This window comes from Cetorhinus maximus, unplaced genomic scaffold (genome assembly GCF_964194155.1).
Source record: "Cetorhinus maximus unplaced genomic scaffold, sCetMax3.hap1.1 HAP1_SCAFFOLD_2277, whole genome shotgun sequence".
Lineage (NCBI taxonomy): Eukaryota > Metazoa > Chordata > Chondrichthyes > Lamniformes > Cetorhinidae > Cetorhinus > Cetorhinus maximus.
Genome location: NW_027598216.1, coordinates 10,001 through 34,061, shown reverse-complemented (window position 1 = coordinate 34,061; position 24,061 = coordinate 10,001). Strand labels below are relative to the sequence as shown.

At 49.4% G+C, this 24,061-nt stretch overlaps 1 pseudogene across 1 annotated transcript in view; it reads left to right on the top strand.

The window, feature by feature from the left end:
- Positions 1–1,248: 1,248 nt before the first annotated feature.
- Positions 1,249–24,061, top strand: part of LOC144677175 (calcium-binding protein 2-like) — a 31,956-nt pseudogene continuing 9,143 nt past the window's right edge. The window contains exons 1-4 of the transcript XR_013575566.1: positions 1,249–1,626; positions 15,537–15,567; positions 21,212–21,355; positions 22,463–22,572. The product of XR_013575566.1 is annotated as a calcium-binding protein 2-like (transcript). The remainder of the gene's footprint in view (positions 1,627–15,536; positions 15,568–21,211; positions 21,356–22,462; positions 22,573–24,061) is intronic.

The window sequence follows — 24,061 nt, the reverse complement described above, 5'->3', positions numbered from 1 at the left end:
GAGAGAGAGAGTGCATGAGAGAGAGAGAGCACAAGAGAGAGAGAGTGCATGAGAGAGAGAAAGCACAAGAGAGAGAGAGTGCATGAGAGAGAGCACAAGAGAGAGAGAGTGCATGAGAGAGAGTGCACAAGAGAGAGAGAGCACAAGAGAGAGAGAGCGCGAGAGAGAGAGAGTGCATGAGAGAGAGTGCACGAGAGAGAGAGTGGGCAAGAGAGGGAGTGCGCAAGAGAGGGAGTGCACAAGAGAGAGAGAGTGCACGAGAGAGAGTGCACGAGAGAGAATGTACAAGAGAGAGAGAGTGCACGAGAGAGAGAGAGAGAGTGCACAAGAGAGAGAGAGCGCAAGAGAGAGAGAGAGAGGGCGAGAGAGAGAGTGAGGGTGAGAGAGAGAGTGAGGGCGAGAGAGAGAGGGCGAGAGAGAGAGTGAGGGTGAGAGAGAGAGTGCGCTGTCATGAAGCGATATTAATGTCTATAATGTTATTGGAAATTATTATTAAATTGGAATTGTAGTAGTGTGTCTGTTTGTGTCTGTGTGTCTTAATTAAATTAAGCTCAAGCTTTGCCAACTGCTGTGTCATAACAAGAACGACAGAGAGAGAGAGAGAGAGAGAGAGAGAGAGAGAAGAGTGAGAGCGGCAGTGATAGCAGGAGAGGCAGAGAGAGAGCGAGAGCAGCTGTGAATGAGCGCGGCCGGGATGGCGAGCGCGGCCGAGATGGCGAGCGCGGCCGAGATGGCGAGCACGAACAGGAGGGGCAGGGAGAGCGGGAGCAGCAGAGGGAGCGAGAGCAACCGCAAGAGAGCGCGGCCGGGATGGCGAGCGCCATCGAGGGTGGCAGGGAGAGCGGGAGCAGCAGGGAGAGTGAATGCGACAGGGAGCGCGGGAGCAAGAGAGAGAGCGCGGGAGCGGCGGAGAGAGGGAGCAAAGACAAAAATTGCTGGAAAAACTCAGCAGGCCCGACAGCATCTGCGGAGAGAAAGACAGAAAATTAACGTTTCGAGTCCGGACGGCTCTCCTTCAGAACGTGAGCGCGTCAGCGAGGGAGCGAGGGAGGAGAGTGACAAGAGAGCAAGAGTGCGAGAATGAGAGAGGCAGAGAGAGAGAGAGAGAGAGAGAGATTGACCCGCCGATTGAGCAGCAAATCTGTTGTCAGATCAGGTTAATGAGCTTTGACACAAGTGCCTGCATTGGATTCGATTAATCCTCTAATCGTTCTCTGCAGCAGTGTCACAGCCGGGCTGAGGATCGAGGTACCCGGACAACGCAGCATGTCAAAGAACGCAGCCTCGGAGAACAGGCGAGAGGCAGGGAAGGGGGAGAGGGCAGGGGAACAGCCCAGGGAGAAGCCCATCAAGTCAGCGCTCCGACAAAGCTCGGTGAAGGAATCGAAGGGCGGGGAGGGCGGGCGGACTAGCGGGGGTCAGGCAGAGGCCGCCGCCGGGCAGGACTCGGTCCCCAAGGGCAAAGGGAGCAGGAGGGCCAGCGAGGCAACCTCGGTCACCTTCCGGGAGACGAGGAGGAACAGTGAGACGCCATCACTGGGGGCGAGGGGCAGGAGGAGGGCGAGCGAGACCCCATCACTGACCACGACCATGTACTCACCATTTCTCAATGCGCTGTTCAGCAAGGTGAGTGTTACAGTGAGGGGGTGTGGGGTATATCAGAGTGTTACAGTGAGGGGTGTGGGATATATCAGAGTGTAACAGTGAGGGGTGTGGGGTATATCAGAGTGTTACAGTGAGGGGTGTGGTGTATATCAGAGTGTTACAGTGAGGGGTGTGGGATATATCAGAGTGTTACAGTGGGGGGTGTGGGGTATATCAGAGTGTTACAGTGAGGGGTGTGGGATATATCACAGTGTTACAGTGAGGGGTGTGGGTAATATCAGAGTGTTACAGTGAGGTGTGTGGGGTATATCAGAGTGTAACAGTGAGGGGTGTGGGATATATCAGAGTGTTACACTGAGGGGTGTGGGTTATAGCAGAGTGTTACAGTGAGGGGTGTGGGGTATATCAGAGTGTTACAGTGGGGGGTGTGGGGTATATCAGAGTGTTACAGTGAGGGGTGTGGGTTATATCAGAGTGTTACAGTGAGGGGTATATCAGAGTGTTACAGTGGGGGGTGTGGGGTATATCAGAGTGTTACAGTGAGGGAGGTGGGGTATATCAGAGTGTTACAGTGAGGGGTGTGGGATATATCAGAGTGTTACACTGAGGGGTGTGGGTTATATCAGAGTGTTACAGTGAGGGGTGTGGGGTATATCAGAGTGTTACAGTGATCAGTGTGGGGTATATCAGAGTGTTACAGTGAGGGGTGTGGGATATATCAGAGTGTTACAGTGAGGGGTGTGGGATATATCAGAGTGTTACGGTGAGGGGTGTGGGGTATATCAGAGGGTTACAGTGAGGGGTGTGGGGTATATCAGAGTGTTACAGTGAGGAGTGTGGGGTATATCAGAGTGTTACAGTGAGGGGTGTGGGGTATATCAGAGTGTTACAGTGAGGGGTGTGGGATATATCAGAGTGTTACAGTGAGGGGTGTGGGATATATCAGAGTGTTACAGAGAGTGGTGTGGGAAATATCAGAGTTGTTACAGTGAGGGGTGTGGGATATATCAGAGTGTTACAGTGAGGGGTGTGGGATATATCAGAATGTTACAGTGAGGGGTGTGGGGTATACCAGGGTGTTACGGTGAGGGGTGTGGGGTATATCAGAGTGTTACAGAGAGTGGTGTGGGAAATATCAGAGTTGTTACAGTGAGGGGTGTGGGATATATCAGAGTGTTACAGTGAGGGGTGTGGGATATATCAGAGTGTTACAGTGAGGGTGTGGGTGTATATCGGAGTGTTACAGTGAGGGATGTGGGGTATATCAGAGTGTAACAGTGGGGGGTGTGGGGTATATCAGAGTGTTACAGTGAGGGGTGTGGGGTATATCAGAGTGTTACAGTGAGGGGTGTGGGGTATATCAGAGTGTTACAGTGGGGGGTGTGGGATTTATCAGAGTGTTACAGTGAGGGGTGTGGGGTATATCAGAGTGTAACAGTGGGGGGTGTGGGGTATATCAGAGTGTTACAGTGAGGGGTGTGGGGTATATCAGAGAGTTACAGTGTGGGGTGTGGGGTATATCAGAGTGTGACAGTGAGGGGTGTGGGATATATCAGAGTGTTACAGTGAGGGGTGCGGGGTATATCAGAGTGTTACAGTGAGGGGTGTGGGGTATATCAGAGTGTTACGGTGAGGGGTGTGGGGTATATCAGAGTGTTACAGTGAGGGGTGTGGGATATATCAGAGTGTTACAGTGAGGGGTGCGGGATATATCAGTGTGTTACAGTGAGGGGTGTGGGGTATATCAGAGTGTTACAGTGAGGGGTGTGGGGTATAGCAAAGTGTTACAGTGAGGGTTGTGGGGTATATCAGAGTGTTACAGTGAGGGGTGCGGGATATATCAGAGTGTTACAGTGAGGGGTGTGGGGTATATCAGAGTGTTACAATGAGGGGTGTGGGGTAAGTCAGAGTGTTACAGTGAGGGGTGTGGGGTTTATCAGAGTGTTACAATGAGGGGTGTGGCATATATCAGAGTGTTACAGTGAGGGGTGTGGGGTATGTCAGGTTGTTACAGCGAGGGGTGGTTAATTTATCAGAGTGTTACAGTGAGGGGTGTGGGGTATATCAGAGTGTTACAGTGAGGGGTGTGGGGAATATCAGAGTGTTACAGTGAGGGGTGTGGGATATATCAGAGTGTTACAGTGAGGGGTGTGGGGTATATCAGAGTGTTACAGTGAGGGGTGCGGGATATATCAGAGTGTTACAGTGACGGGTGTGGAATATATCAGCATGTTACAGTGAGGGGTGCGGGATATATCAGAGTGTTACAGTGAGGGGTGCGGGGTATATCAGAGTGTTACAGTGAGGGGTGTGGGGTATATCAGAGTGTTACGGTGAGGTGTGTGGGGTATATCAGAGTGTTACAGTGAGGGGTGTGGAGTATATCAGAGTGTTACAGTGAGGGGTGTAGAGTATATCAGAGTTTTACAGTGAGGGGTGTGGAGCGTATCAGAGTGTTACAGTGAGGGGTGTAGGATATATCAGAGTGTTACTGTGAGGGGTGTGGGATATATCAGAGTGTTACAGTGAGTGGTGTGGGATATATCAGAGTGTTACAGTGAGTGGTGTAGGGTATAACAGAGTGTAACAGTGAGGGGTGTGGGGTATATCAGAGTGTTACAGTGAGGGGTGCGGGGTATATCAGCGTGTTACAGTGACGCTTGTGGGATATATCAGAATGTTACAGTGAGGGGTGTGGGGTATATAACAATCTTACACTGAGGTGTGTGGGTTATACCAGAGTGTTACAATGAGGGATGTGGGATTTATCAGGGTGTTACAGTGAGGGGTGTGGGGTATGTCAGGTTGTTACAGAGAGGGGTATGGGGTATATCAGAGTGTTACGGTGAGGGGTATGGGGTATATCAGAGTGTTACAGTGAGGGGTGTGGGATATATCAGAGTGTAACAATGAGGGGTGTGGGATATATCAGAATGTTACAGTGAGGGGTGTGGGATATATCAGAATGTTACAGTGAGGGTGTGGGATATATCAGAGTTTTCCAGTGAGGGGTGCGGGATATATCAGAGCGTTACAGTGAGGGGTGCGGGATATATCAGAGTGTTACAGAGAGGGGTATGGGGTATATCAGAGTGTTACAGTGAGGGGTGTGTGGTATATCAGAGTGTTACAGTGAGTGGTGTGGGATATATCAGAGTGTTACAGTGAGGGGTGAGGGATATATCAGAGTGTTACAGTGAGGGGTGTGGGATATATCAGAGTGTTACAGTGAGGGGTGAGGGATATATCACAGTGTTACAGTGAGGGGTGTGTGGTATATCAGAGTGTTACAGTGAGTGGTGTGGGGTATAACAGAGAGTTACAGTGAGGGTTGTGGGGTATATCAAAGTGTTACAGTGAGGGGTGCGGGGTATATCAGCGTGTTACAGTGAGGGGTGTGGGGTATATCAAAGTGTTACAGTGAGGGGTGCGGGGTATATCAGCGTGTTACAGTGACGCTTGTGGGATATATCAGAGTGTTACAGTGAGCGGTGTGGTGTATATCAGAATGTTACACTGAGGGGTCTGGGGTATATCAGAGTGTTAGAGTGTGGGGTGTGGGATATATCAGAGTGTTACAGTGAGGGGTTTGGGGTATATCAGAGTGTTACAGTGGGGTGTGTGGGATATATCAGAGTGTTACAGTGTGGGATGTGGTGTGTATCAGAGTGTTACAGTGAGGGGTGTGGGGTATATCAGAGTGTTACAGTGAGAAGTGTGAGGTATATCAGAGTGTTACAGTGAGAGGTGTGGGATATATCAGAGAGTTACAGTGAGGGGTGTGGGATATATCAGAGTATTACAGTGGGGAGCGTGGGGTATATCAGAGCGTTACAGTGAGCCTGTGGGGGTATATCAGAGTGTTACAGTGAGGGTGTGCGGGATATATTATAGTGTTACAGTAAGGGGTGTGGGATATATCACAATGTTACAGTGGGGGTTGTGGGATATATCAGAGTATTACAGTGAGGGGAGTGGGGAATATCAGAGTGTCACAATGAGGTAATTGGGGTTTATAAGAGAGTTACAGTAAGGGATGTGGGGTATAACAGAGTGTTACAGTGAGGGATTTGGGGTTTATCAGAGTGTTACAGTGAGTGGTCTGGGATTTATCAGAGTGTTACAGTGAGGGGTGTCCAATATATCAGCATGTTACAGTGAAGGGTGTGGGATATATCAGATTGTTACAGCGAGGGGTGTGTGATATATCAGAGTGTTACAGTGAGGGCTGTGGGATATATCAGAGTGTTACAGTGAGCGGTGTGGGGTATATCAGAGTGTTACAGCGAGGGGTGTGTGATATATCAGAGTGTTACAGCGAGGGGTGTGTGATATATCAGAGTGTTACAGAGAGGGCTGTGGGATATATCAGAGTGTTACAGCGAGGGGTGTGGGATATATCAGATTGTTACAGCGAGGGGTGTGTGATATATCAGAGTGTTACAGTGAGGGCTGTGGGATATATCAGAGTGTTACAGTGAGCGGTGTGGGGTATATCAGAGTGTTACAGTGAGAGGTGTGCGGTATATCAGAGTGTTACAGTGAGGGGTGTGGGGTATATCAGAGTGTTACAGTGAGGGGTGTGCGGTATATCAGAGTGTTACAGGGAGGGGTATGGGGTATATCAGAGTGTTACAGTGAGGGGTATGAGGTATATCAGAGTGTTACAGTGAGGGGTGTGGGATATATCAGAGTGTTACAGCGAGGGGTGGTTGATTTATCAGAGTGTTAGAGTGAGGGTGTGGGATATATCAGAGTGTTACAGTGAGGGGTGCGGGATATATCAGAGTGTTACAGTGAGGGGTGTGGAATATATCAGCATGTTACAGTGAGGGGTGCGGGATATATCAGAGTGTTACAGTGAGGGGTGTGTGATATATCAGAGTGTTACAGTGAGGGGTGTGGGATATATCAGAATGTTACAATGAGGGTTGCGGGATATATCAAAGTGTTACAGTGAGGGATGTGGGGTATATCAGAGTGTTACAGTGAGGTGTGTGAGATATATCAGAGTGTTGCAGTGAGGGGTGCGGGATATATCAGTGTGTAACAGTGAGGGGTGTGGGGTATATCAGAGTGTTACAGTGAGGTGTGTGAGATATATCAGAGTGTTGCAGTGAGGGGTGCGGGATATATCAGTGTGTAACAGTGAGGGGTGTGGGGTATATCAGAGTGTTACATTGAGGGGTGTCGTGTATATCAGATTGTTACAGTGAGGGTTGCGGGGTATATCAGAATGTTACAGTGAATGATGCGGGGTATATCAGAGTGTTACAGAGGGTGGGGTGGGTTATATCAGAGTGTTACAGTGAGGGGGTGCAGGATATATCAGAGTGATACAGTGGGCGTGTGGCGGCATATCAGAGTGTTACAGTGAGTTTTGTGGGATATATCAGAGTGTTACAGTGAGGGGTGTGGGATATATCAGAAGGTTACAGTGAGGTTGTGGGATATATCAGAGTTTTACTGTGAGTGGTGCGGTATATATCAGAGTGTTACAGTGAGGGGTGTGGAATATATGAGAGTGTTACAGTGAGGGGTGCGGGATATATCAGAGTGTTACAGTGAGGGGTGTGGGATATATCAGAGTGTTACAGTGAGGGGTGTGGGATATATCAGAGTGTTACAGTGAGGGGTGTGGGATATATCAGAGTGTTACAGTGAGGGGTGTGGGATATATCAGAGTGTTACAGTGAGGGGTGTCGTGTATATCAGATTGTTACAGTGAGGGTTGCGGGGTATATCAGAGTGTTACAGTGAATGATGCGGGGTATATCAGAGTGTTACAGAGGGTGGGGTGGGTTATATCAGAGTGTTACAGTGAGGGGTGTGGGGTATATCAGAGTGTTACAGTGAGTGGGTGCAGGATATATCAGAGTGTTACAGTGGGCGTGTGGCAGCATATCAGAGTGTTACAGTGAGGGGTGTGGGATATATCAGAGTTTTACTGTGAGTGGTGCGGGATATATCAGAGTGTTACAGTGAGGGGTGTGGAATATATGAGAGTGTTACAGTGAGGGATGCGGGATATATCAGAGTGTTACAGTGAGGGGTGTGGGATATATCAGAGTGTTACAGTGAGGGGTGTGGGATATATCAGAGTGTTACAGTGAGGGATGCGGGGTATATCAGAGTGTTACAGTGAGGGGTGTGGGATATATCAGAGTGTTACAGTGAGGGGTGTGGGATATATCAGAGTGTTACAGTGAGGGGTGTGGGATATATCAGAGTGTTACAGTGAGGGGTGTGGGATATATCAGAGTGTTACAGTGAGGGGTGTGGGATATATCAGAGTGTTACAGTGAGGGGTGTGGGATATATCAGCGTGTTACAGTAAGGGGTGTGGGGTATACCAGAGTGTTACAGTGAGGGGTGTGGGATATATCAGAGTGTTACAGTGAGGGGTGTGGGATATATCAGAGTGTTACAGTGAGGGGTGTGGGATATATCAGAGTGTTACAGTGAGGGGTGTGGGATATATCAGAGTGTTACAGTGAGGGGTGTGGGATATATCAGCGTGTTACAGTGAGGGGTGTGGGGTATATCAGAGTGTTACAGTGAGGGGTGTGCGGTATATCAGAGTGTTACAGTGAGGGGTATGGGGTATATCAGAGTGTTACAGTGAGGGGTATGAGGTATATCAGAGTGTTACAGTGAGGGGTGTGGGATATATCAGAGTGTAACAGTGAGGGGAGTGGGGTATATCAGAGTGTTACAGCGAGGGGTGGTTGATTTATCAGAGTGTTAGAGTGAGGGTGTGGGATATATCAGAGTGTTACAGTGAGGGGTGCGGGATATATCAGAGTGTTACAGTGAGGGGTGTGGAATATATCAGCATGTTACAGTGAGGGGTGTGGGATATATCAGAGTGTTACAGTGAGGGGTGTGTGATATATCAGAGTGTTACAGTGAGGGGTGTGGGATATATCAGAATGTTACAATGAGGGTTGCGGGATATATCAAAGTGTTACAGTGAGGGATGTGGGGTATATCAGAGTGTTACAGTGAGGTGTGTGAGATATATCAGAGTGTTGCAGTGAGGGGTGCGGGATATATCAGTGTGTAACAGTGAGGGGTGTGGGGTATATCAGAGTGTTACAGTGAGGGGTGTGGGGTATATCAGAGTGTTACAGTCAGGGGTGTGGGGTATATCAGAGTGTTACATTGAGGGGTGTCGTGTATATCAGATTGTTACAGTGAGGGTTGCGGGGTATATCAGAGTGTTACAGTGAATGATGCGGGGTATATCAGAGTGTTACAGAGGGTGGGGTGGGTTATATCAGAGTGTTACAGTGAGGGGGTGCAGGATATATCAGAGTGATACAGTGGGCGTGTGGCGGCATATCAGAGTGTTACAGTGAGTGTTGTGGGATATATCAGAGTGTTACAGTGAGGGGTGTGGGATATATCAGAAGGTTACAGTGAGGTTGTGGGATATATCAGAGTTTTACTGTGAGTGGTGCGGTATATATCAGAGTGTTACAGTGAGGGGTGTGGAATATATGAGAGTGTTACAGTGAGGGGTGCGGGATATATCAGAGTGTTACAGTGAGGGGTGTGGGATATATCAGAGTGTTACAGTGAGGGGTGTGGGATATATCAGAGTGTTACAGTGAGGGGTGTGGGATATATCAGAGTGTTACAGTGAGGGGTGTGGGATATATCAGAGTGTTACAGTGAGGTGTGTGGGATATATCAGAGTGTTACAGTGAGGGGTGTCGTGTATATCAGATTGTTACAGTGAGGGTTGCGGGATATATCAGAGTGTTACAGTGAATGATGCGGGGTATATCAGAGTGTTACAGAGGGTGGGGTGGGTTATATCAGAGTGTTACAGTGAGGGGTGTGGGGTATATCAGAGTGTTACAGTGAGTGGGTGCAGGATATATCAGAGTGTTACAGTGGGCGTGTGGCAGCATATCAGAGTGTTACAGTGAGTGTTGTGGGATATATCAGAGTGTTACAGTGAGGGGTGTGGGATATATCAGAGTTTTACTGTGAGTGGTGCGGGATATATCAGAGTGTTACAGTGAGGGGTGTGGAATATATGAGAGTGTTACAGTGAGGGATGCGGGATATATCAGAGTGTTACAGTGAGGGGTGTGGGATATATCAGAGTGTTACAGTGAGGGGTGTGGGATATATCAGAGTGTTACAGTGAGGGTTGCGGGGTATATCAGAGTGTTACAGTGAGGGGTGTGGGATATATCAGAGTGTTACAGTGAGGGGTGTGGGATATATCAGAGTGTTACAGTGAGGGGTGTGGGATATATCAGAGTGTTACAGTGAGGGGTGTGGGATATATCAGAGTGTTACAGTGAGGGGTGTGGGATATATCAGCGTGTTACAGTGAGGGGTGTGGGGTATACCAGAGTGTTACAGTGAGGGGTGTGGGATATATCAGAGTGTTACAGTGAGGGGTGTGGGGTATGTCAGAGTGTTACAGTGAAAGGTGTGGGATATATCAGAGTGTTACAGTGACGGGTGTGGGGTATCTCAGAGTGTTACAGTGAGGGGTGTGGGATATATCAGAGTGTTACAGTGAGAGGTGTGGGGTATATCAGAGTGTTACAGTGAGCGGTGTGGGGTATATCAGAGTGTTACAGTGAGTGGTGTGGGACATATCAGAGTGTTACAGTGAGGAGTGTGGGGTATTTCAGAATGTTACAGTGAGGGGTGTGGGGTATATGAGTTTTACAGTGAGGGGTGTGGGATATATAAGAATGTTACAGTGGGGGTTGCGGGATATATCAGAGTGTTACAGTGAGGGGTGTGGCTATATCAGTATGTTACACTAAGGTGTGTGGGGTATATCAGAGTGTTACAGTGAGCGGTGTGGGGTATATCAGTGTGTTACAGTGAGGGGATGCGGGATATATCAGAGTGTTAGAGTGTGGGGTGTGGGATATATCAGAGTGTTACAGTGAGGGATGTGGGGTGTATCAGAGTGTTAAAGTGAGGGGTGCGCGATATATCAGAGTGTTACAGTGAGGGATGTGGGATATATCAGAGTGTTACAGTGAGGGGTGTGGGATATATCAGAGTGTTACAGTGAGGGGTGTGTGATATATCAGAGTGTTATAGTGAGGGGTGTGTGATATATCAGAGTGTTACAGTGAGGGGTGTGTGATATATCAGAGTGTTACAGTGAGGGGTGTGTGATATATCAGGGTGTTACTGTGAGGCGTGTGGTGTATATCAGAGTGTTACAGTGGGGGGTGTGGGGTATATCAAATTGTTCCATGTGGGGTGTGGGGTATATCAGAGCGTTACAGTGAGGGGTGTGGGATATATCAGAGTGTTACAGTGAGGGGTGTGGTGTATATCAGAGTGTCACAGTGAAGGTGTGGGTGTATATCAGAGTGTTACAGTGAGGGATGTGGGGTATATCAGAGTGTTACAGTGGGGGGCGTGGGGTATATCAGTGTGTTACAGTGAGGGGTGTGAATATATCAGAGTGTTACAGTGAGGGGTGTGGGGTATATCAGAGCTTTACAGTGAGGGGTGCGGGATATATCAGAGTGTTACAGTGAGGGTGCGGGATATATCAGAGTGTTACAGTGAGGGGTGTGGGGTATATCAGATTCTTACAGTGAAGGGTGTGGGATATATCTGAGTGTTACAGTGAGGGGTGTGGGATATATCAGAGTGTTACAGTGAGGGGTGTGGGTTATATCAGAGTGATAGAGTGAGGGATGTGGCTTATATCAGAGTGTTACAGTGAGGGGTGAGGGGTATATCAGAGTGTTACAGTGAGGGGTGTGGGTTATATCAGAGTGTTACAGTGAGGGGTGTGGGATATATCAGAGTGTTACAGTGAGGGGTGTGGGATATATCAGAGTGTTATAGTGAGGGGTGTGGGATTTATCAGAGTGTTACAGTGAGTGGTGTGGGGTATATCAGAGTGTTACAGTGAGGATGTGGGATATATCAGAGTGTTACAGTGGGGGGTGTGGGGTACATCAGAGTGTTACAATGAGGGGTGTGGGGTATATCAGAGTGTTTCAGTGAGGGGTGTGGGTTATATCAGAGTGTTACAGTGAGGGGTGTGGGATATATCAGAGTGTTACAGTGAAGGGTGTGGGATATATCAGAGTGTTACAGTGAGGGGTGTGGGATATATCAGAGTGTTACAGTGAGGATTGTGGAGTATATCAGAGTGTTACAGTGAGGGGTGTGGGGTATATCAGAGTGTTTCAGTGAGGGGTGTGGGGTATATCAGAGTGTTACAGTGAGGGGTGTGGGGTATATCAGAGTGTTACAGTGAGGGGTGTGGGGTATATCAGAGTGTTTCAGTGAGGGGTGTGGGTTATATCAGAGTGTTACAGTGAGGGTTGTGGAATATATCAGAGTGTTACAGTGAGGGGTGTGGGATATATCAGAGTGTTACAGTGAGGGGTGTGGGATATATCAGAGTGTTATAGTGAGGGGTGTGGGATATATCAGAGTGTTACAGTGAGGGGAGTGGGATATATCAGAGTGTTACAGTGAGGGTGTGGGATATATCAGAGTGTTACCGTGAGGTTGTGGGATATATCAGAGTGTTACAGTGAGGTGTGTGGGCTATATCAGCGTGTTACAGTGAGGGGTGTGGGGTGTATCAGAGTGTTACAGTGAGGGGTGTGGGATAGATCAGAGTGTTACAGTGAGGGGTGTGGGGTGTATCAGAGTGTTACAGTGAGGGGTGTGGGATATATCAGAGTGTTACAGTGAGGGGTGTGGGATATATCAGAGTGTTACAGTGAGGGGTGTGGGGTGTATCAGAGTGTTACAGTGAGGGGTGTGGGATATATCAGAGTGTTACAGTGAGGGGTGTGGGATATATCAGAGTGTTATAGTGAGGGAAGTGGGATATATCAGAGTGTTACAGTGAGGGGTGTGGGATATATCAGAGTGTTATAGTGAGGGAAGTGGGATATATCAGAGTGTTACAGTGAGGGGTGTGGGATATATCAGAGTGTTATAGTGAGGGAAGTGGGATATATCAGAGTGTTATAGTGAGGGAAGTGGGATATATCAGAGGGTTACAGTGAGGGTTTGGGTGTATATCAGAGTGTTACAGTGAGGGGTGTCAGAAACATCAGTGTGTTAAATTGAGTTCTGATGAAGGGATTAATGCTCCTAAGCTGATTTGTTACGTCAGTGAATTAGTGAGCCTTTTGGCGATCACAGTTTGGAGAGGCTTCATTTTAAATACAGACTAAGGAAGTAATATCACTGAGAGTGTCAAATGTGAATGTAAATAGGTGATGTTAGCCAAAGGGTAAATAATGACCCCTGAATCATTGGCATTATTCCCTGACTCAATGGAATGGATTGATGGAATTATTTACATTTAGCTCAGTTTAACATGTATTCCTAGTAAATGGCATCTTCGAAAGTACAGGTTTAAAACAGCACTGACCCTTTGACAGTGCAGCGATCCCTCAGTCCTGACCCTTTGACAGTGCAGCGATCCCTCAGTCCTGACCCTCTGACAGTGCAGTGATCCCTCAGTCCTGACCCTCCGACAGTGCAGCGATCCCTCAGTACTGACCCTCTGACAGTGCAGTGATCCCTCAGTACTGACCCTCCGACAGTGCAGCACTCCCTCAGTACTGACCCTCCGACAGTGTGTTACTCCCTCAGTACTGACCCTCCGACAGTGTGTCACTCCCTCAGTACTGACCCTCCGACAGTGCGGCACTCCCTCAGTACTGACCCTCCAACAGTGCAGCACTCCCTCAGTACTGACCCTCCGACAGTGCGGCGCTCCCTCAGTACTGACCCTCCGACAGTGCAGCACTCCCTCAGTACTGCCCCTCCGACAATGCAGCACTCCCTCAGCACTGACCCTCCGAAAGTGCGGTACTCCCTTGGTACTGACCCTCCGACAGTGCAGCACTCCCTCAGTACTGACCCTCCGACAGTGTGTTACTCCCTCAGTACTGACCCTTCGACAGTGCAGCACTCCCTCAGTACTGACCCTCCGACAGTGTGGCACTCCCTCAGTACTGACCCTCTGACAGTGCGGCACTCCCTCAGTACTGACCCTCTGACAATGCGGCACTCCCTCAGTACTGACCCTCCGAAAGTGCGGTACTCCCTCGGTACTGACCCTCCAACAGTACGGCACTCCCTCAGTACTGACCCTCTGACAGGCGGCACTCCCTCAGCACTGATCCTCTGACAGTGCGGCGCTACCTCAGTACTGACCCTCTGACAGTGTGGCACTCCCTCAGTACTGACCCACTGACAGTGCGGCACTGCCTCAGTACTGACCCTCCGACAGTGCAGCACTCCCTCAGTCCTGACCCTCCGACAGTGCGGCACTCCCTCAGTACTGACCCTCTGACAGTGCGGCACTCCCTCAGTACTGACCCTCTGACAATGCGGCACTCCCTCAGTACTGACCCTCCCACAGTGCGGCGCTCCCTCAGTACTGACCCACTGACAGTGCAGCACTCCCTTAGTACTGACCCTCCGACAGTGCAGCACTCCCTCAGTCCTGACCCTCTGACAGTGCCGCACTCCCTCAGTCCTGACCCCCTGACAGTGCGGCACTCCCTCAGTACTGACCCTCCGACAGTGCAGCACTCCCTCAGTACTGACCCTCCGACAGTGCGGCACTCCCTCAGTACTGACCCTCCGACAGTGCTGCACTCTCTCTGTACTGACCCTCCAACAGTGCGGCACTCCTTCAGTACTGACCCTCCGACAGTGCTGCACTCCCTCAGTACTGACCCTCCGACAGTGCGGCACTCCCTCAGTACTGACCCTCCGACAGTGCTGCACTCCCTCAGTTCTGCAGTGGAGTATTCGCCTTGCTTTTGGTGCTGAAATTTCTGTGGCGGGAGTTGAACTGACAATGCTCTGACTCCGAGATCAAGAGTCACCCTCAGATGCACTTCTGATTTTCAGATGACCACACCATTCAAAACATCAAATCAAGTTCCTCTCTCTGACCCAGGGATCACTGGACAGTGATCAGGAGCAGGAACCCTGGCTGATTTCCCCTCTCTCTCTCTAACCCAGGAATCACTGGACAGTGATCAGGAGCAGGAACCCTGGCTGATTTCCCCTCTCTCTCTAACCCAGGGATCACTGGACAGTGATCAGGAGCAGGAACCCTGGCTGATTTCCCCTCTCTCTCTCTAACCCAGGGATCACAGGACAGTGATCAGGAGCAGGAACCCTGGCTGATTTCCCCTCTCTCTCTCTAACCCAGGAATCACTGGACAGTGATCAGGAGCAGGAACCCTGGCTGATTTCCCCTCTCTCTTTCTAACCCTGGGATCACAGGACAATGATCAGGAGCAGGAACCTTGGCTGATTTCCTCCACTGTTACACAATTAATCCCACACTCCCCCCTCTGCTCTCTCCCCCTCCTCTTCCCCCCCCGTATCCCTGTAAATTGTTCCCCTTCAAGTATTTCTCCAATTGCCCCTTTCGAGGGTCCCTATTGAATCTGCTCCCACCGCCCTTCCAGACAGCGCCTTCCAGATCACAACAACTCGCTGTGTGGGAAATAAACAATTCTCCTCATCTCCGTCTCTGCTCCTTTTCCCGATTCCCTTCAACCCGCGTCCCTCTGCTTCCCGACCCTCCTGTCGCTGGAACCACATCCCCCTCGTTCCCTCATCGGAAACCCCCTCGGGATTTCGAACGCCTCGACTCAATCTCCCCCCTTAACCTTCTCTGTTCCCAAGGAGAACAATCCCAGCTTATCCCCGTCTCTCCGCATGAACTCATTCTTCATTCCTGGGAACATTCTAGAGAATCTCCTCCGCACCCTGAGGAAGGTCTTGTGTGTTCCAAAAGAATGACATGACATTGGCGAAATGGCTAAGGAAATGACGAGGTGCTGGTGACAGGAGTTCTGTACAACTGGGTAGAAAATGGCTCTGCTATTTTTAAAGCAAAATACTTAACTTGTCTCTTCTCCCTACAGGACCGGGAGTTGGCAGTTGAAGAAGTGGAAGGTGAGTTAACTGTCAAACCTCCGAGCATTTATTTGAACAAGAGCAGGACTGCCTTTATGTTCAGTCGGGGACCCTGTTTAAAGAGGGAGTCTCTCCCTCGGGAACCCTGTTTAAAGAGGGAGTCTCTCCGTCGGTGACCCTGTTTAAAGAGGGAGTCTCTCCCTCGGGGACCCTGTTTAAAGAGGGAGTCTCTCCGTCAGGGACCCTGTTTAAAGAGGGAGTCTCTCCCTCGGGGACCCTGTTTAAAGAGGGAGTCTCTCCCTCGGGGACCCTGTTTAAAGAGGGAGTCTCTCCGTCGGGAACTCTGTTTAAAGAGGGAGTCTCTCCGTCAGGGACCCCGTTTAAAGAGGGAGTCTCTCCCTCGGGGACCCTGTTTAAAGAGGGAGTCTCTCCCTCGGGGACCCTGTTTAAAGAGGGAATCTCTCCATCGGGGACCCTGTTTAAAGAGGGAGTCTCTCCCTCGGGGACCCTGTTTAAAGAGGGAGTCTCTCCGTCGGGGACCCTGTTTAAAGAGGGAATCTCTCCGTCGGGGACCCCGTTTGAAGAGGGAGACTCTCCGTCGGGGACCGTGCTTGGAGGCAGGCGTGTATGCCGGAGTGAGACGAAGACTGAGAGTCGCGAATTCAGCTCGTGTTGGAATTCGGAGCACAGGGGGAAAAATGTGTGGTTTAATGGGAATTATTCTGATTGAATTAAGTGCGTAATTAAGTTAACTAAATAACATAAGTTGGACTGGCGGGACAGGTGTTATGTTGCAGCTGTGGAACGTGGGCTCTTTTGGACACCAAGATGATCCATGACAAACACGTCTGCAGGAAATATAAGCAGCTTGAGGAATTCTGGATCAGGACAATTGATCTGGAAGCCGAAATGCAGACACTGCGCAACAAAAGGGAGGGGGGTGGGAAATACCTGGATACTTTCTCTTACAGAAGACAGTCACACCTCTTAGGAGAGGGTCATGCGTTTTGGTCAGCAGTGAGGGACAGGAGGACGTGACTGTCAGTGAGGCAGCTCATGGGACTGAGCAGACAGTAGTGGAGGAGCCTTGGGTCCCCGAGGGAGAGACTCCCTCTTTAAACAGGGTCCCCGACTGAGGGACTACTTCTTTAAACAGGGTCCCCAAGGGAGAGACTCCCTCTTTAAACAGGGTCCCCGACGGAGAGACTCCCTCTTTAAACAGAGCGGATGAGCTGACTGGCCACGGCACTGTGGTACAGGAAACCCGCTCGAGAAGGGAGAGGAGAAAGGAATGTAGTGGTAGTAGGGGACAGTACAGCGAGGGGGATTGACACGGTTCTCTGCAGCAAGGAGCGAGAGTCCAGATGGCTGTGCTGCCTGTCCGGTGCCAGGGTTCGGGAACATCTGCCCAGGGCTGGAGAGGAACTTGCCGTGGGAGGTGGGGGGGGAGGCTCCAGACGTTGTGGTCCATGCAGGTACCAACGGCATAGGTGGGAAAAGGAAGGAGGTTCTGTGTGAGGAGCTCGGTGCCAAATTCAGAAGCAGAACCTCAAAGGTCATAATCTCTGGATTGTTACCTGAGCCACGTGCAAATTGGCACATATTGGCAAATAAGACGAGAGAGAGGAGTGCGTGGCTCAGAGACTGGTGTGGGAGAAGTGGGTTCCGGTTTGTGCAGCACTGGCATCAGTACTGGGGAAAGTGGGAGCTGTGCCGCTGGGATGGTCTACACCCGAGCCCTTCTGGGACCGGTGTCCTCGCAAATCACATAACTGAGGAAGTGGAGAGGGCTTTAAACTGAACGAGAAGGGGTGAGGGATCAAGATTGGGGAGAGGTAGCAATTCAAGGCGTAGAGTCAGGACAAGGGAGCAAAATAGTGACGTGGGAAATGGGGGTCATAGGAAGGGAGAGAGAGATAAAACCTAAGGATTGACCAACAGCCAAGACTAGACGTTACAAAGGTAACAAAAAGACAAAACTAAAGGCTATCTATCTGAATGCATATAGAATTCATAACAAGGTCAATGACCTGATATCCCACATTGAAGTAAATAAATGGGATTGTCATTATGGAGATGAAAACAGAAATACCTGGGAAAACCTCGGCAGGTCTGGCAGCATCGGCGGAGAAGAGCACAGTTGACGTTTTGAGTCCTCGTGACCCTTCCACAGAACATTATGGAGATATGGCTGCAGGATGACAAAGATTGGGTCCTTAATATTGAAGGGGTATATGACATTCAAGAAGAATAGGAAGTGAGGTAAAGGTGGAGGGGTAGCGTTGTTAATCAAGGATGACATCGGTGCAATAGTTAGAGACAACCTTGGTTCAGGAGGTCAGGATGTAGAATCGGTTTGGGTGGAGCTGAGGAACAGCAGGGGAAAGAAGTCACTAGTGGGAGTGGTCTATAGCCCCCCTAACAGTAACCACAATTTATTTTTTATTCATTCACTGGATGTGGGTTTCACTGGATGGGCCCAGCATTTATTGCCCAACCCTAATTGCCCCCTTGAGAAGGTGGGGGGTGAGCTGCCTTCTTGAATCGCTGCAGTCCCCGTGTGGTGTAGGTACACCCACAGTGCTGTTAGGGAGAGAGTTCCAGGATTTTGACCCAGCGACAGTGAAGGAACGGCCGATATATTCCCAAGTCGGGATGGTGAGTGGCTTGGAGGGGAACTTCCAGGTGGTGGGTGCTCCCCATGTGTCTGCTGCCCTTGTCCTTCTAGATGGTAGCGGTCGTGGGTTTGGAAGGTGCTGTCGAAGGAGCCTTGGTGAGTTGCTGCAGTGCATCTTGTAGATGGTACACACACTGCTGCTACTGTGCATCGGGGGTGGAGGGAGTGAATGTTTGTGGATGGGGTGCCGATCAAGCGGGCCTGCTTTGTCCTAGATGGTGTCGAGCTTCTTCAGCGTTGTGGGGGCTGCACTCATCCAGGCAAGTGGGGAGTATTCCATCACACTCCTGACTTGTGTCTTGTAGATGGTGGACAGGCTTTGGGGAGTCAGGAGGTGAGTTACTCACCGCATGGACAAAGTATACAAGAAGAAACATTGTGTGCTTGTAATAAAGCGACTGAAATAATCATGGGTGATTATAATCTACACATAAACTGGAAAAATCAGATTGACAGTAGTAGTCTGGATGAGGAGTTCATAGAGTGTTTTCGAGATCGTTTTGAGAGCAGCATGTTCTGGAGCCCACCAGAGAGTAGGTTATGTTAGACTTGGTATTGTGTAATGTGACAGGATTAATTAATGACCTCAGAGTAAAGGCACCCCGAGGTAGCAGCGACCACAATATGATTGAATTTTACATTCAGTTTGAAAGGGAGAAGGGTGGGTCTAAGACTAGTATCTTAAACTTAAATAAGGGCAACTATGTGGGGATGAAAGCTGAGCTAGCTAAAGTGAACTGGGAAACTAGGCTAGGGGATAGATCAATAGAGAAGCAGTGACAGACATTTAAGGGGATATTTCAGAGTATTCAGAATAAGTATATTCCTACTATAAAGAAAAATTCTAAGGGGAGGACCCACCATCCGTGGTTAACTAGAGATGTTAAGGAAAGCATCAAACTTAAGGCAAAAGCAAACAACTGCACAAAGATGAGTGGCAGGACAGATGATCGGACAGAATATAAAGAACGGCAGAGAATGACTAAAAGGTTAATCAGGAGAAAGAAATTAGAGTTTGAGAGGGAGCGAGCTAGGAAAGTAAAAACGGATAGCAAGAGTTTCCACAGGTATTTAAACAGGAAAAGAGTAACTAAAGTGAGTGTTGGTCCTCTAGGGAGTGACAGTGGGGAGTTAATAGTAGATAATAAGGAAATGGCGGATGGAATGAACAAATATTTTGCTTCTGTCTTCACTATAGAGGATACATTAAACATTCCAGTAATAGCTGTAAATCAGGAGGTGGGAGGGAGAGAGGAACTTGGTGAAATTCCAATCACTAGGGAAATGGTACTGGGCAAATCGGTGGAGCTGCAGGCTGGCAAGTCTCCGGGTCCCGATGGGCTACATCCTAGGGTCTTAAAAGAGCTGATTAATGAGGTAGTTGATGCACTGGTGTTAATTTTCCAAAATTCGATAGATTCTGGAAAGGTTCCACCCGATTGCAAAGTGGAAAATATAACCCCACTATTCAAGAAGGGAGGGAGGCAGAAAACAGGAAACTATAGGCCAGTTAGCCTGTCGTCTATCATTGGGAAGGTGTTAGGGTCAATCATGAAAGAGGCTCTCACTGGGCACTTACAAAAGCTGACAGTAATCAGGAAGAGTCAGCATGGTTTTGTGAAAGGAAAATCAGGTTTAACCAATTTATTGTAGTTTTTTTGAAGGAGTAACATGCGCAGTGGATAAAGGGGAACCTGTAGATGTACTGTACTTGGATTTCCAGAAGGCATTTGATAAGATGCCACATCAAAGGTTATTGCGGAAAATAAAAGCTCACGGTGTAGGGGGTAACATATTAGCCTGGATAGAAGATTGGCTGGCTGGCAGAAAGCAGAGAGTAGGCATAAATGGGTCTTTTTCTGCTTGGCAGGATGTGAGGAGTGGAGTCTCACAGGGGGTCTGTACTGGGGCCTCAACTCTTTACAATTTACATCAATGACTTAGATGAGGGGAGTGAAAGACATGGTAGCTACATTTTCAGATGACACAAAGTTAGGTAGGAAAGTATGTTGTGAAGAAGACATAAGGAGGTTGTAGACAGATATAGATATATTCAGTGAGTGGGCAAAAAATCTGGCAGATGGAGTTTAATGTGGGAAAATGTGAAGCTGTTCACTTTGGCAGGAAGAACAAAAAAAGCAGAGTATTAATTAATTGGAGAACGGCCGCAGAATTCTGAGGTGCAGAGGGATCTGGGTGTTCCAGTGCATGAGTGACAAAAGGTTAGTCTGCAGGTACAGCAAGTAATTAAGAAGGTGAATGGAATGGGATCCTTTATTACGAGAGGGATTGAACATAAAGGTAAGGATGTTATGTTTCAGTTATACAGGGCATTGGTGAGACCACATCTCGAGCACTGTGTGCAGTTTTGGTCTCCTTATTTAAGAAAGGATGTAAATGTGTTGGAGGTGGTTCAGAGGAGGTTTGCTAGATTGATACCTGGAATGAGTGGGTTGTCTTATGAGGAAAGGGTTGGACAGACTGGGCTTGTTTTCACTGGAGTTTAGAAGAGTGAGGGGTGATTGGATTGAAGTTATACAAGATCCTGAACGGCCTGGACCAGGTGGACGTGGAAAGGATGTTTCCTCTTTGTGGGTGAGTCCGGAACTAGGGGGGAGGGGTCACTGTTTTAAAATGAGGGGTCGCCCTTTAAGGTCAGAGATGAGGAGAAATATTTTCTCTCTGAGGGTTGTGCGACTTTGGAACTCTCGGCCTCAGAACATGAGGGATGTGGGGTCACTGAATATTTTTAAGGCAGAGGTAGAGAGATTCTTGTGAGGTGAAGGAGTCAAAGGTTATCGGGGGAGAGGGGGGGCGGAGAGATGGGAATGTGGAACTCGAAACGCAAGAAGATCAGCCATTGAATGGCGGGGCAGACTCGAGGGGCTGAATGGCCTACTTCCTGCTCCCATTTCTTATGTTTGTATCAGCCTGTTTAAACAGGGAACACACTTTACAGTCTCTGACCTTTCATTAATCTTTGACCATTGTATTATCCTGTCACAGAGATATCGGAAGCATTTAACGAGTTTGACACAGATCAGGATGGTTATATCAGCTACAAGGACCTTGGGGAATGCATGAGGACCATGGGATACATGCCTACGGAGATGGAACTGCTTGAAATCAGTCAGCAGATTAAAATGAGACGTATGTACCCATTCGCACCGTCCCCATCAAACACTCCCAGGGCAGGTACAGCACGGGGTTAGATACAGAGTAAAGCTCCCTCTACACCATCCCCATCAAACACTCCCAGGACATGTACAGCATGGGGTTAGATACAGAGTAAAGCCCCCTCTACACCATCCCCATCAAACACTCCCAGGACAGGTACAGCACGGGGTTAGATACAGATTAAAGCTCCCTCTACACTGTCCCCATCAAACACTCCCAGGACAGGTACAGCACGGGGTTAGATACAGAGTAAAGCTCCCTCTACACTGACCCATCAAACACTCCCAGGGCAGGTACAGCACGGGGTTAGATACAGAGTAAAGCTCCCTCTACACTGTCCCCATCAAACACTCCCAGGTCAGGTACAGCACGGGGTTAGATACAGAGTAAAGCTCCCTCTACACTGTCCCCATCAAACACTCCCAGGACAGGTACAGTACGGGGTTAGATACAGAGTAAAGCTCCCTCTACACCGTCCCCATCAAACACTCCCAGGACAGGTACAGCACGGGGTTAGATACAGAGTAAAGCTCCCTCTACACTGTCCCCATCAAACACTCCCAGGACAGGTACAGCACGGGGTTAAATACAGAGTAAAGCTCCCTCTACACTGTCCCCATCAAACACTCCCAGGGCAGGTACAGCACGGGGTTAGATACAGAGTAAAGCTCCCTCTACACCGTCCCCATCAAACACTCCCAGGTCAGGTACAGCACGGGGTTAGATACAGAGTAAAGCTCCCTCTACACCGTCCCCATCAAACACTCCCAGGACAGGTACAGCACGGGGTTAGATACAGAGTAAAGCTCCCTCTACACCGTCCCCATCAAACACTCCCAGGACAGGTACAGCACGGGGTTAGATACAGAGTAAAGCTCCCTCTACACCGTCCCCATCAAACACTCCCAGGACAGGTACAGCACGGGGTTAGATACAGAGTAAAGCTCCCTCTACACTGTCCCCATCAAACACTCCCAGGGCAGGTACAGCACGGGGTTAGATACAGAGTAAAGCTCTCTCGGGTCTCACGTGTGTCTGGCTGATGTTCACCGGGTTTGTGTGTTTTTGTTTTTTTTCCAGTTGGGGGACGATTGGGTCTCGAAGATTTTGTTGATTTAATGGCACCCAAACTGTTGCAGGAGACAGCTCACATGGTGGGAGTACGGGAGCTAAAATTCGCCTTTAAAGAGGTTCGTGCTGTAGTCTCATGTCTGATTAACATCAGCCATCTGGTGTAATGAATAACCTGCTTAAACCCATGGTCTCGGGAGCTCCAATCTCGGCAGGTGACCAAATCGAGGTTCGATTCACCCACCACACCAGTGCCCGCCATCAACTCGCATTGGCCGGGTTCAACTGGATTCTGCGAATCGGACACCGGTGACATCACAGGAGGAGGCCGTTCAGCCCATTATAGCTGTGCTGGCTCCCTGAAGGAGGAATTCACCTCGTCCCGCTCCCCCTGCCTTCTCCCCGTAACCCTGCACGTTCTTCCTTTTCAGATAAGGATCCAATTCCCATCCCAAAGCCTCGACTGACCCTGTCTCCCCCACACTCTCAGACAGTGCATTCCAGACCCTAACCACTCGATTGACCCTGTCTCCCCCACACTCTCAGACAGTGCGTTCCAGATCCTAACCGCTCGATTGACCCTGTCTCCCCCACACTCTCAGACAGCGCGTTCCAGACCCTAACCACTCGATTGACCCTTTCTCCACCACACTCTCAGACAGTGCATTCCAGACCCTAACCACTCGATTGACCCTGTCTCCACCACACTCTCAGACAGTGCATTCCAGATCCTAACCACTCGATTGACCCTGTCTCCCCAACACTATCAGACAGAGCGTTCCAGATCCTAACCACTCAATTGACCCTGTCTCCCCCACACTCTCAGACAGTGCGTTCCAGATCCTAACCACTCGATTGACCCTGTCTCCCCCACATTCTCAGAGCGTTCCAGATCCTAACCACTCGATTGACCCTGTCTCCCCCACACTCTCAGACAGCGCGTTCCAGACCCTAACCACTCGATTGACCCTTTCTCCACCACACTCTCAGACAGTGCATTCCAGACCCTAACCACTCGATTGACCCTGTCTCCACCACACTCTCAGACAGTGCATTCCAGATCCTAACCACTCGATTGACCCTGTCTCCCCAACACTATCAGACAGAGCGTTCCAGATCCTAACCACTCAATTGACCCTGTCTCCCCCACACTCTCAGACAGTGCGTTCCAGATCCTAACCACTCGATTGACCCTGTCTCCCCCACATTCTCAGAGCGTTCCAGATCCTAACCACTCGATTGACCCTGTCTCCACCACACTCTCAGACAGTGCGTTCCAGATCCTAACCACTCGATTGACCCTGTCTCCCCCACACTCTCAGACAGAGCGTTCCAGATCCTAACCACTCAATTGACCCTGTCTCCCCCACACTCTCAGACAGTGCGTTCCAGATCCTAACCACTCGATTGACCCTGTCTCCCCCACACTCTCAGACAGCGCGTTCCAGACCCTAACCACTCGATTGACCCTTTCTCCACCACACTCTCAGACAGTGCATTCCAGACCCTAACCACTCGATTGACCCTGTCTCCACCACACTCTCAGACAGTGCATTCCAGATCCTAACCACTCGATTGACCCTGTCTCCCCAACACTATCAGACAGAG